Below are 12,921 nucleotides of genomic sequence, written 5' to 3' on the forward strand. Positions count from 1 at the left end.
GAAGAAAGAGTGGACATCATGGATGTGGTCAGCTGATAATAATTTAACACCTACAGGCAGAATCAAGAAAGCATCCATCACCCAGGTTCATGATTGGATCCTAAGATCATGGAACAAGGTCAAGAAGGAAAAGGTTGTGAAATTGTTTTTAAAATGTGGCATCAGCAATGCTATGGGTAGAACTGAGGATGATGAAATTGACTGCGATGAGGAATGTGACCCTTCAGAAGACACCAGTAATGGAAAAATTAAGAAGGACAATACTTCTGATATTGACGGTAATGAAGAGCTCTTGGTCTTGTACAATGGGAAAATAAATGCCATAAATTTATTACTAGTACATAAAACTTCTAATATCTTGCATCTGTTCTTATGTTTTGTAATTATGTGTTACACAAAGTTTCTTGGACCACTTTAAAAAATAAATGCTAAAATCCCTTTATGGTACAAAAAATAAGTACCTAAATATAAACAAATAAAAATTTGAATTAAAAAATTAAAACAAGGCTCACTCCTGTAATCCTAGCACTCTGGGAAGCCAAGGTGGGTGGATTGCCTGAGCTCAGGAGTTCAAGACCAGCCTAAGCAAGAACAAGACCCCAGTACTAAAAATAGAAAAAAACTAGCCAGGTGTTGTGGAGCATGCCTCTAATCCCAGCTACTTGGGAGGCTGAGGCAAGAGGATCGTTTGTGCCTAAGAGTTTGAGATTTCTGTCAGCTATGACACCACAGCACTCTGCCAAAGGTGACAAAGTGAGAGGTCTCAAAAAAAAAAAAAAAAATTAAAAGATAAGATTTTTTTTTTTCCTGAAAGCTTGGGCCAAAAATGTGAGTATGCATCATATATGGCAAAATACTATGTTTTCTTTCATCCACATACACAAAAAGTTTCATGTATATGTCTCTTAATTTGTAATTTTTTAAATCCCACTTTTCATTGAAAATTCTGGAATGAATTGTGTGAAAGGCAGAAATGGCCCCTAAAGATAGCCACATCCTAATCCCTGGAACCTGTGAATAGGTTTCTTCATAGCAAAACGGACTTTGTAGATGTGATTAAATTGGGGATTTTGAGATGGGGAGATGATCCTGGATTATGCAGGTGGCCCAGTGGTAATCCCAACAGTCCTTAGAATGAGAGGAGGCAAGAAGAGGGCATGTGACAATGGAAGCAGTCAGAAGGCACAGCAGGAGAAGGGTCCGCTGGCCATCTACAGATAGAAGCAGCCACCAAGGCTCTATGCCCGTAGATCAGGGGTTAGGGTGCCAGCCACATACACTGGGGCTGGTGGATTTGAACCCGGCCCAGGACTGCTTAACAACAATGACAGCTACAATAACAACAAAAAAAAAATAGCCGGGCTTTTTGGCAGGGGCCTGTAGTCCCAGCTACTTGAGAGGCTAAGGCAAGAGAATTGCTTAAGCCCAGGAGTTTGAGGTTGCTATGAGCTGTGATGCCACAGCACTCTACCGCAGGCAATGCAGTGAGATTCAGTCTCAAAAAAAAAAAAAAAAAAGAAGGAGCCACTGGCCAGACAAGGAGGCTCAGCATCAAGAAAAGGTGAGGAAATGGGTCCTCCCTAGAGCACCAGAAGGAAGGCACCTTGCCGACACCTTCATTTTAGACCAGGGAAACCTGTTTTGGGTTTCTGACTCTGGAATGGTAAGAAAATAAATGTGTGCTATGTTAAGCCATCAAGTTGTTGGAACTTCATTACAGCACAATACAGATTGTGACCAACTTCTTCCTTCAAAATGGTGTCATTGATTTCCCTCATTTTCCAGCAACCTGTGGACATGACCACCGTACAATGTGTGCTGTTTGTTGGTTTCCCTCCACATAAACTCCTGCTCCTCAATTCTGATTTTCATTTTCATGGTATTTCAAAACACTATAGTTGAGGGGGTCAACTTCCCCTTTGTCTCCGTGAACACCTTCCTCTTCATCTTATTTTTAAAGTCTCTTTTAAAATCAGTTATTATCTGGATCAATTACTGGGAATAAAAACTTCATTGAACTCTTTTTTTTCCTCCCTCTCTGTTCAAACCCCAAGACACGAAAGAAACTCTAGGACCAGGTAGAAAGTCAAGGGTGGACAACACATTAAGCCCCATGTAAGCACCTCCAACTCATTGGCAGAATCCAGAGAAGGACCTTGAAGTCTGGTCTCATGGGAGGCCAGAGATAACAGTGATGGCCCAGCGTAATCACAAGAGATGTTAAGAGGGACAGGAAGTGGGAAGAGGTGCTGACTCATGATTCCCTGGTTGTTCTCCATCAGCTTAGTGCCACCTACGGAGATGATGCAATTGCAAATTGTTTGTTCATAAGGGATATTGGTCTCATGTTCTTGTCTGGTTTATGGGGTCAGGGTAATACTTGTAAAATGGGTTGAACTGTTTTCTCTTCCCTATTTTCCAAAAAGGTTTGTGTAAAACTGGTATGTTTTCATTCCTTAGATATTTAATGGATTTCACCAGTAATGCCAGATAGGGATTTTATATTTTATATTTCCTTTCAAGTCATTTTTGGTAATATGTATCTTTCAAGAAATTTGTCTATTTCATATATGTTGTCAAATGTATTACCATTGTTAGTACATCAATAACAATAATGTTTAATTTTATCCTTTCAAATACGTATAGAATCCATACAGCTGTCCCCTCTTTTATAATAAATATTGGCAATTTGTATCTCTTTCTGTTAATCAATCTAAGGAAAGGTCTATTAAATTTAATTACTTGTTGAAAGAAGAAAAAAAGGTTCTTGACTTAGGTTTTCTGCATTGTTTAGCCATTTCTTTCTTTTTTTTTTTTACATATAAATGTGTTTATTTGGTTTCTACTTTTTGCCTTCACAAAATTAAAAAGGCTTAAAACTTAATAACAATAACAGCGTTTGAGATAAGGACTAGAAACAAAAACCTCGTAAAGAAGGAATGAAAGTAAACACATTCAGAAGAGAAATCAGAGGATTGCTGCAACAAAATATTGAGCAATAGTAATAATAATGCAAAAAAGTAACATTCACATTGTCAAATAAGAATATGTCTATTATAGAATGCTTTGACTGTGAGGTTCAGTATGGAGTCATCAGTTAACTTCTTATTATTTTGTTTCCAAAGTCTCAAAAAATAGACAACTAATATTTGTAAATAAAAATAAAAGATAATTTCAAAACACAGATCATGCCAAATCTTATAGACAATAAAAAAGGAAGAAATACTTCAAAATCATTCGACTTCATCTGGATACACCTGATATTAAAGTTGGAAAAAACATATTATAATAAAGGGGAAATTATAAACATACTTCACTTATAAATGAGGATGCAATAAGTAGACAGAGAAGGAGGGAAGGGGTGAGGGAAAGGAAAAGAAAAGAAAATAGTGACTAATTCTCACATAAATTGGATTTAACTTTGACCAAAGTACCATTACTTAAACATTAATTTTTAATTCAACTTGTTAATATGTTGTTTAGGATATTGCATCCTCATTTAGCCATTTCTTATCTTATTACAGTGATTTCTTCTCTTCTACTTTGGGTTTAACTCGTTTTTGGTTTTTTGGTTTTTTTAGCTTTTTAAAATGGAAATTTATTCATGGGTTTTGGGCCTTTTTTTAAAGATGTAAATTTTCCTCTAAGCATTTTTTTTAAACAATTTTGATGTCTTGTGTTTTAATTTAGTTGAAAACATTTTCTAATTTCTCTCATGATTTCTTTTTTAATCTATAAATTATGTATGTCATTTAGTTTCCTAATATTGGGGGATTACTCCAGATATTTTTTGGTTATTGATTTCTAAATTTAATGCCATTCTAATCAGAAAACATACTCTGTATAATTTTGATCCTTTTCAATGGACATGGTCTGTCTTGATAAATATTCTATGTGCACTTGAAAAGAATATGTAATCTGCTATTGTTATATAAAGTGTTCTATAACATTTAAGTCAAGCTCATTAGTTCTATTGTTCATATTTCTTGTATCATTACTGATTTCCTGTTTTTATCAATTACTCAAACAAAAGCCTTGATATCTGCAACTGTAATTTTGGATTTGTTAATTTCTCCTTTCAGTACTATCAATTTTCTTCATGAATTCTGGAGCTATTTTATAAGTCCATACACATTCAGATTGTTGGGGCTTCTTAATAAGCAAGCTGCTTTGTAAGTGTTCCTACTTATCTCTGGTAATATCCCTTTCCCTGAAGTCTACTTTATCTGATATTAATATGTCCCTTCCAGCTTTCTTTTGGTTAGTGTTTATAAGTATACATTTTTTTTACTTTCCTTTTAACATGTTTGTCTTTGTATTTTAAATGGATTTCTTGAAGAAAGCATCTAGGTGAATTTTGATTTTTTTTTTTAAATCCTGTCTGACAATCTCCAAACTTAACTGGACTGTTTAAACCATTTACACCTATGTAATTACCAGTGAATACGATTGAATTTAAAACTACTATCCTGCAATTTTTTCCTATTACTCCCATTATGTTCATTGTTCCCGTTTCCCTCTGCTCCTGCCTTCCTTTGATTAACTGAATAACTTCTAGTATTCCACTGTTACCTTTTTAACTATGCCACTATTATTTTTTGGTGATTGTCCTATGATTTAAATATGCAACTTTGACCTATCACGTTCTTGCCTCAAAGAGTGTTACACAATTTCACACATGAGAATCTTGTAACAAAGCAAGATACCTACATTACACTCTCCCAACCATTGTGCTACTGTTGAACTTTTATATATGAAGATACATATAAAAATGTATGATGTACATAGATGCAGACATACTTTCTACATATGTTATAAACTTCACAGCTCAGGTTATTAAGAAATGTCCAATACCCTTAAGTACTAAGTTTCACAGTTGATCTCTGACATTTCACTTTGACACTTCTTGGCTTTTGGGTTTTGTTTTGTTTTGTTTTTATTGTGAAGCTGCATCCTCATTCTTTCACATACACCTTTTGGCTTATAGTTATCTTTCAAAAGAAATTTTAGAGCAATTTTTGTGAAACCATCAATAAGTCAAAACTTCATGGTATTTTTTAAAGAGTTCCATTGTGGAACCGATGCAACACGGACAGCTCAAAATATCAATGAAGTGTTTGAGAAGGATGTGGCTAATGAATGCTCAGTACACCGATGGTTTGAGAAGCTCCATTCTGGTTATTTTAATGTTCAAAATGAGTCATGGGGGTGACCTGATGATGAACTGAAAGCTGGAGTGGAAGTCAATCCATCTCAACCTGCACGTGAATTAACAGCGAGGCTGAGGTTATTATTCCAACAATTCTGGACCATTCAAGCAAATTGGCAATGAAAAGAAACTGGAAAGATGGGTTCTGCGTGAATTAAATGAGCGTCAGAGGGAATCACCTCCAAGCTTGCCTTTCTTTGTTGCCACAACATAAACGTGACCATTTCTACACCATATTGATACATGTGATAAAAACTGGACTCTTCCCGACAATTACAGGCATTTGGCACAATGGTTGGATAAGGACAAAGTGCCAAAGTAGTCCCAAACCTAATAGTCATCAAGAAACACTAACAGGGTCTATCTGGGGTTCCAGCACTGGTATTATCCACTACAGTTTCACGAAACCTGGTTAACTGATTACAGCAGCTGCCGACTACAAGCAATTGGATGAAATGATGAGGACGCTTGCAGTTAAGCAGCAGAGATTGGTCAACAAAGACAGGACAATCCTCTTGCACAACAACGCTGCCTCACAAACAACAGTGCTCAAACTACAAAACCTGGACTCAGGAGCTCTCTGTCACCCACCATATGTACCAGACTTTGTACTAACTGACTACCGCTTCTTCCAGGATTTGGACAACTCCTTGCAAGAAAAAATATATAAACTCCTTGCAAGAAAAAATATATAATTCTCAACAGGCCACAGAAAATGCCTGTTGCGATTTCATCCCCACTCACTCTCCAGGCTTCTTCACTGCTCCTGTTAAGATGGCAAAGCTGTGTTGATAGTTTCGGCACGTACTTGGATTCATTATACTGCTTCTTGTTTGAGATATAATAAACTAAACTTTGGGCTCAAGGTATTTACCTTCTTCCATCCATAGAGCATTTTCTAATGTCTGAATATCCTTGTTTCTTCAATAAAACCTATACGTGGCGAACCCAACACAGGCAAAAGATGTTGCATTGAGCCTTATCCTACAGCAAAAGCAAAGGCTGCTATCCAACCCCACAACTAAAATCATTTAGCCGGAGTAAAGTGACAAGATGTTTATTTAATAGGTAATTTCCCTAGAAATGCAAGGTATTTGCTTATGGGTTACATTTACTTGAAGAAGTGGTAAAGCAGAAACAAGTATTACGCCTCACCGTTATGGCAATATTCATGAGAAATGAAGGTGGAATATCTCTAAAACCAAGGTCAATGAAAAGGCAGGATTTAATTTACAAACATTTAGTTTGCAGAAAAAGATCAAACAAGACTTTCTGGCAGTAAGATACTGGAATTGTATTAAAAACAATACAGTGTACACATAGTAGTATCCATTTGATGAAGGGTATCTAAAGTGTTTCACTAACCTAAACTCCATTTTTTGACAAAGGGAAGCCTGGGTGAGTTTCTACAAACTGTAAAGTGCTGTTCCACCCAATTCATTTATTCAACAAATATTAATACAGTCTTACTTTTTGTAATGCACAATTCTGGATGCTGTAGAAACATCAATCAAAAAACAAAGAGAGAAAACTCTTTGCTCTGTTGATTTGTCTTGAGACATTAAATGAGTTAATATATATAAAATCTTAAGACAGTGCCTGGTATATGGAAAGCATTTAAATATGTGTTAGCTACTATCTTAATTTTATCATTCTAGGTGTTGGGTAGGAAGAGAAGGCCCAAGGGAACGACTGAGTCCAGTGGACAGTGCTGTGGCCCCTCCTGCCTAGAGCCCAGCCTGGCCTACCTGAGCTGCCCATTTGGCCTGAAATAAACAAAAGGAGAAGCAGCCCCAAAATACTCCTTTGGGCTGCTATCCTGCAAATACCTTTTTTTTTTTCTTTTTTAGTTGTTAGTCTTTTGCTAAACTAGGAAATTAATCTTTGTAGCAAATCCCACTAGATGATTCCAAAGGGAGATATCAGCTGCCAACTTCCCTGGCCAGCTACCTCTTGGACTCCTTCATAACAAGAAACTTTGCCTCAGAGACAATCCCATGATTTAAAACCAAAGCTCCAACCAACTCCACAGCCTGGTGTGATGTAGCTACACAAGGCAATTGTATTCCACTAGCTGCAGTAACTGGCGCAGACAGCCAGGCACTACCAGATGTGGAGGCCATGCTAGGGGTGCACGACTTTGGTGCTCACAGAATGCACAGTCACAAACAAAGAGTCCCGGGGCAATGACAAGAGGGGTCCAGGGTGCTGCTTCAAGAAGCTAATAAGGGGCTTCATATTCCAGGAGAAGCTCCAGAAAGGTGTCTTGGGCATGACAACCTGAACTGGGTCTCAGAGATAACCAGAACTTACCAGAGGAAGGAAACAAGCATGTGAGGAAGAGTGAGAGTGTAGGAGGATGTGGAGTGGAGGGCGGCAGATAGTGGGGGGAGGAGAGGGAAGGTGCTCCATGGCTACAGGAGACAGCTTGAGTTTTATCCAATAGAGAAGACACTGGAGGGCCACAGGAGGGTCCCAGCGGGAAAGTGGGACTTCAGGTTTCATTTCAACTGGAGGCTGGTGACTCTTAGAAAATAGATTTGAGGTAGATAAAGCTGGCTGAGTCGGGGCACGGGGCTTGTGATGGTCCAGGGGAGATGACAGGGGAAAGAGGGCTTTGAGCGATACAGGAGGTAAAATCAGTAGAATGTGGGAACTGGTGGGAAGGAGAGATGAAAGTGTGAGGAGTCTCTGGGCTGATGGCAACAATAACCAACATTTACTGCGCATGTATTATGCCCTATCGCATACATATGTATACTATCCTGAGTATGCCCAAATACTCATTTAATTCTTCTAACAACCCTCTCTGTCCAGTATTATCATTTCCATTCTATGGAAGGGGAAACTGAGGCACAGAACTGTGAGCAGCTTTCTCAAAGTCATATAATTAGCAAATGATGGGATCAGGATTTACACCCTGTAAGGAGGGACCCGTGGGGGCCTTCTCTTTAATGCTATGCTGGAGCATGTAGGGTATGCCCTACCCTAAGAGCATTCCAGGTAGGGGTTCATTTACTCCCCTGACGACCCTCTGAAGTAGGTGCTCACACTCACGCTCTGAGGGAATTCATGTCCAGAGATTTAAAGTAATTGCCCATATGTCTGGTAAGTAGGGGGCTGGGGATGGAACCCAGGGCAGTTTGGCAACTGTCCACTCTTCAGTGAGTTTACTCCTGCCACTCCTGTGAGGCACTCGGGACTGGTCTCTGGATGGAGTCAAAGGACACTGGTATGTACAGGCCTGAGGGGTCTGAAGAAGGGGCAGATGTGGGCCCAGGGCTTTGCAGTGCCCTGGGCTGCCAGAGCAGGGATACGGAGCAGCAGGGCTGACCCGAGATGTAGAGATATCACATCCTGGATACCGAAAAGGGGCACAAGGATGGGAACCAGGCAGCCCATCTTGAAGGGGTGTCCCAAAAAGAGAAGCTCAAGGAAATGGCGAGCAGCCATAGGACCATCACACAAAGGGACTCCGCTCCCACGGTTGGTGAGTCAGAACATACAGGGCACCAGCAGGGGACACAGTGTGCACATCCTGTGAGGGTCAGATGTCAGGTGCCCGTTAGGGAGACACTGCGGCCAATAGCCAGCATGGGAAGCAGTCCTCACATGCCACAGGCCCCATAGGAGAGAGCTTGAGTTTTATCCAGTATAGAAGACACTGGAAGGACCACAGGAAGGTCCCAGCAGGAAAGTGGAGCTTCAGATTTCATTCAGGTGGGGACAGTGACTCTTGGAAAGAGTCAGAAAGCAGGAATGGCCAGAGACAGAAAGCAGGAATCCTACTTGGCCACAGGTGTCACCCTGGCAGGGCTATGAAGTGTCTTCTGAGGTGCAGGCTGAGTGATGAAGGCAGGAGCTGGGGAGGGTCACACCTCCTCTGGAGACGGTGGGTGGGGGAAAGCCCTGGCTGGCTCCTCCGGGCTCCCCACAGCCACCAGAGACAGCCCTCTCCTCACTATGCTCCACTGCCCAATGCTGGACAGCCAGTAGTCCCATCTCTTCCAACAACAGACAGGCTCCAAAAGGCATCGGGTTCTCTCTGCTCCTTGGCTGAGAGCAAGAGAATACAAGTAGTGCAAGGTAGAGGCCCTTCCTGTCTCCAGACCTACAGGAGGTATTTGGGGAAAGACCTCCCTCTGACCCAGGCCTGCTGGCCAACCTGATACGATTAGACCCTAGACAAGCATTGTAAGAGACACGTGGCAGTGACCCCATCTGACTCAAGCCCCGGCAAACATCCAGGGCCTAGCAAGTAGGGCTGCCAGATTTACATACAAACAGAAGACACCCCACTAAGTTTGAATTGCAGGTAACCAACGCATAATTTTTAGTTTAAGTTAACCCTATCCATGGACTGAAACATTATGTGCTGATTATCTGCAATTAAAATGTAATTGGGCAGCTGCATTTTACCCGGCAACCCCACAAACAAGGTGTTATGCATCTGCTGAATATAAATATGTGTGCACTCAAAGAAGCCATCCCCACTTTGCCTTTCACTGCAAAGGAAGGATTGACTACTCATGTTTTCATCCCATGAGATGGGAGGAGAGGCCAGGGCAGCTGACCCTGGCTGGAGGCCTGTTCCTCCTGCTCACCTAACTGTAGACTCTACACCTAAATCTCTGGATCTACCCTTGCTTTCCAGCAGGACTAAGTGCACTGAGTAAACATCTACCCTGTCAAGCTTCGATCACCCACATTCTGCACCTTGAAGCCAGGTGACTGGCAGTACACACCCATGGGAAAGCAGGAGATGGGACCTGTAACCAAGGCTTAATAACCATAGTAGAGATTTTCTGATGTTGCCACTAACTACAAAGCTGTTTCCTCACAAGTCAGAGGAGGAGCAGCAGGACAACTAGTAAGAAATAAGAAGCCCAGAATATGTCACAAAAAGCACCAACTTCTCCCTAGACTTGCTTTAAAATGGACATAACCTCTTCCCCTCACTGCCTTCCTAGGGATTCCTATGACTGGATTTTCTACAGGTTAACTCCCTGCTGCGACAGTGGGTATAGAGGGGAAGACAGAAGCATGAGGAAGGGGAGGAGCCTCAGAGCTTCACAAGCACACTGAGCTAGGCCAGGAGGGCAGGAAGAGGCCAGAGCAGGAAAACCAGAAGGTCCCGGAGCAATTAGACTGACAGCTGGTGAGGGTATGTATCTGAACTGTCCTGTTCAACACACGTGGTAAGGGCACCAAGAAATTTTTTATTAATTAATTTCTATTTACCACCTCTTGTTTCTCCCCTTGAAACCTAAAGCTAGAACTATAACTTCTCCCCAATGCTCTGATACTGGTATTTGGGAGGCATCTTTCTAAACTCAAAAGTAATTTTGATTCTTGATAACAGTATAATAAAGCTCTTATAAAATCACGCTTAAATCAAGCCAAAAAATAAAATTAGCTGAAGCAAAAGTAAACATTTCGATCCCTGTAACCCCTTTGTTATAAATATGTGCATATTTATAAATGTTGCCTATTTGGGACTTTTTGTTATGTGGTCTAGTAACTTCTATGCCACAGGTTTGTAAATAATTGACTAGAAAGTGACTGTAAGGATAGCTCTGCTTGGCTCGGCGCCTGTGGCTCAACCGGCTAGGGCGCCAGCACGTACACCTAAGGTGGCAGGTTCATAATCCCCAGCCCGGACCCACCAGACAACAATGACGGCTGCAACCAAAAAATAGCCAGGCGTTGTGGCGGGCGCCTGTGGTCCCAGCTACTTGGGAGGCGGAGGCAGGAGACTCGTTGAGCCCAGGAGTTGGAGGTTGCTGTGAGCTATGATGCCACAGCACTCTACCCAGGGTGACAGCTTGAGGCTCTGTCTCAAAAAAAAAAAAAAAGGATAGCTCTGCTTCTTTGTAATGGTAACAAGTTCCACTGGGCAAAATTTAAGGAAGCATTTTATTTTCCTTCAGCATGCGTATGAAAAATTCTCAGCTTTCATCATCAGGTTATTTGATCCAGTGTAAAACTGTCATGATAATTTAAAGCTGCTGCCTTTCTGCTGTTTGTGAAATTTCCGTGTCATGCTAGGAAGCTTCCTAAAAAGACACTGTGCTTCTCAATTCTTCTCAACTCCATGGTATTCAAATCATCCTGAGTGCTCAAATACACACATTCTGGATGCCTGAGACACATTCAAATACATTGAAATCAATGGGAGTAGGTACACAAAATATTTTTGCTTGCAAAACACATCAGATGATGTTATTTTTCCCTCAGCAGCTTTACCGAGGTATAATTTACATACTATAAAACTGACAACGTATTTCGAGTGCACGGTTCTTTAGTAAATTAATATAAAATTGTGCAACCATCAACACAATGCCATTTGAGAATATTTCTATCACACCTGACAATGCCCTACGCCCATGTACAGTTGATTCCTATTCCCATCTCCAGAATTTGATTTCTGTCTCTATAAATTTGCCTTTTCCTGGCACTGAATATGAATGAAATCATACAATATGTAGTTTTTGGTGTCTGGTTTCTCTCATTGAGAAGAATGTTTTTGAGCTTTATCCAGGTTATATAACGTAGCAATGGTTTGTTTCTTTTATTGCTGAACAAAATTCTATTTTATAGATACACTACATGTTGATTATCTATTCACCAGTAGATGGAAACTTAGACTGCCTTCACATTTTGACTATTATGAATAACAATGCTATGAACAGTTATATATAAGCTTTTTGCTTTTTTAAAATTTCAGCATATTACAAGGATACAAATGTTTTAGTTGCATCAATTGCTTTTGTACAACTTGATTCTAAGTGTGCCCATCACCCAGATTGTGTACACATGTACCTGTTAAGCGTGGTTTCATCTTCCCCCTCCTCCTCCCTCCCACCTGCTTGATTTCTGTAACCCTGTGACCTTTCCTTTAACTTTATCAACTGAAACATCTAAGGTTGTCAGTGACTCACTACAAAGCTTCCTTCTTCCCATTTAACCTGGTGGCACGTATTTATGTACATCCAGGTTGAAAACTACTGAAAACCAATCTATGTACCAAGAAATTATCTGGCTCAGTTTAAGCAAGGCTAGAAGGCTAAGGTCAAAGGGGGTAGGTAGGAAGAGAGAAGCTACGTAGCGAGTCACTGACAATCACTCGTTAAGGTTAAAGGAAATATCACAGCGTTAGGATACAGAAGGACACCTATCAATAAGTAAATATATAAAATAAAAATAATATTTTCCTATACAGCTCTCAAAGAGCAAAGGCTGCAGAAAACTTTGATGAGCTGAATTCCAGAGAGGGACAAGCATTTTTTAGGAGATTGGATATTGCCTAAGAAAGGAATGGAGAACTTGAAGATAGATCCAAGGACATTATCCAAATTGAAGCATACAGAAAAAAGACAGGAAAAAAAGAACATGATTCCAGCGATATGTGAGACGATACAAAGCAGTGTAGCCCTTGTATAATTAGAGCAGAAGGAAAGGACATGAATGGGGAAGACATATTCAAAGAAATAATGCACAGAATATTTCCAAATTTAATGAAAAAACTTAAGCCCACAGAACCCAGAGGCTCGAAAACAAACTCCAAACACCCATAGACACACAAAACCACACATAGGCCAAACTTTGGGGGGCAAAAAGGAAAATCTTAAAAGTAGCTAGAGTTGATGAGAAGTTTACATGTAGGGAAATAGGTGAAAGAATGATGACTATTTTTTTTACAAGAACCATGG

At 40.4% G+C, this 12,921-nt stretch overlaps 1 protein-coding gene across 1 annotated transcript in view; it reads right to left on the reverse strand.

Moving 5' to 3' along the window:
• ACOXL (acyl-CoA oxidase like) overlaps nucleotides 1-12,921 on the reverse strand; it is a 288,084-nt gene that overhangs the window by 148,913 nt on the left and 126,250 nt on the right.

The sequence above is a fragment of the Otolemur garnettii genome, unplaced genomic scaffold (assembly GCF_000181295.1).
Source record: "Otolemur garnettii isolate 467f Iridium unplaced genomic scaffold, OtoGar3 scaffold00148, whole genome shotgun sequence".
Classification (NCBI taxonomy): domain Eukaryota; kingdom Metazoa; phylum Chordata; class Mammalia; order Primates; family Galagidae; genus Otolemur; species Otolemur garnettii.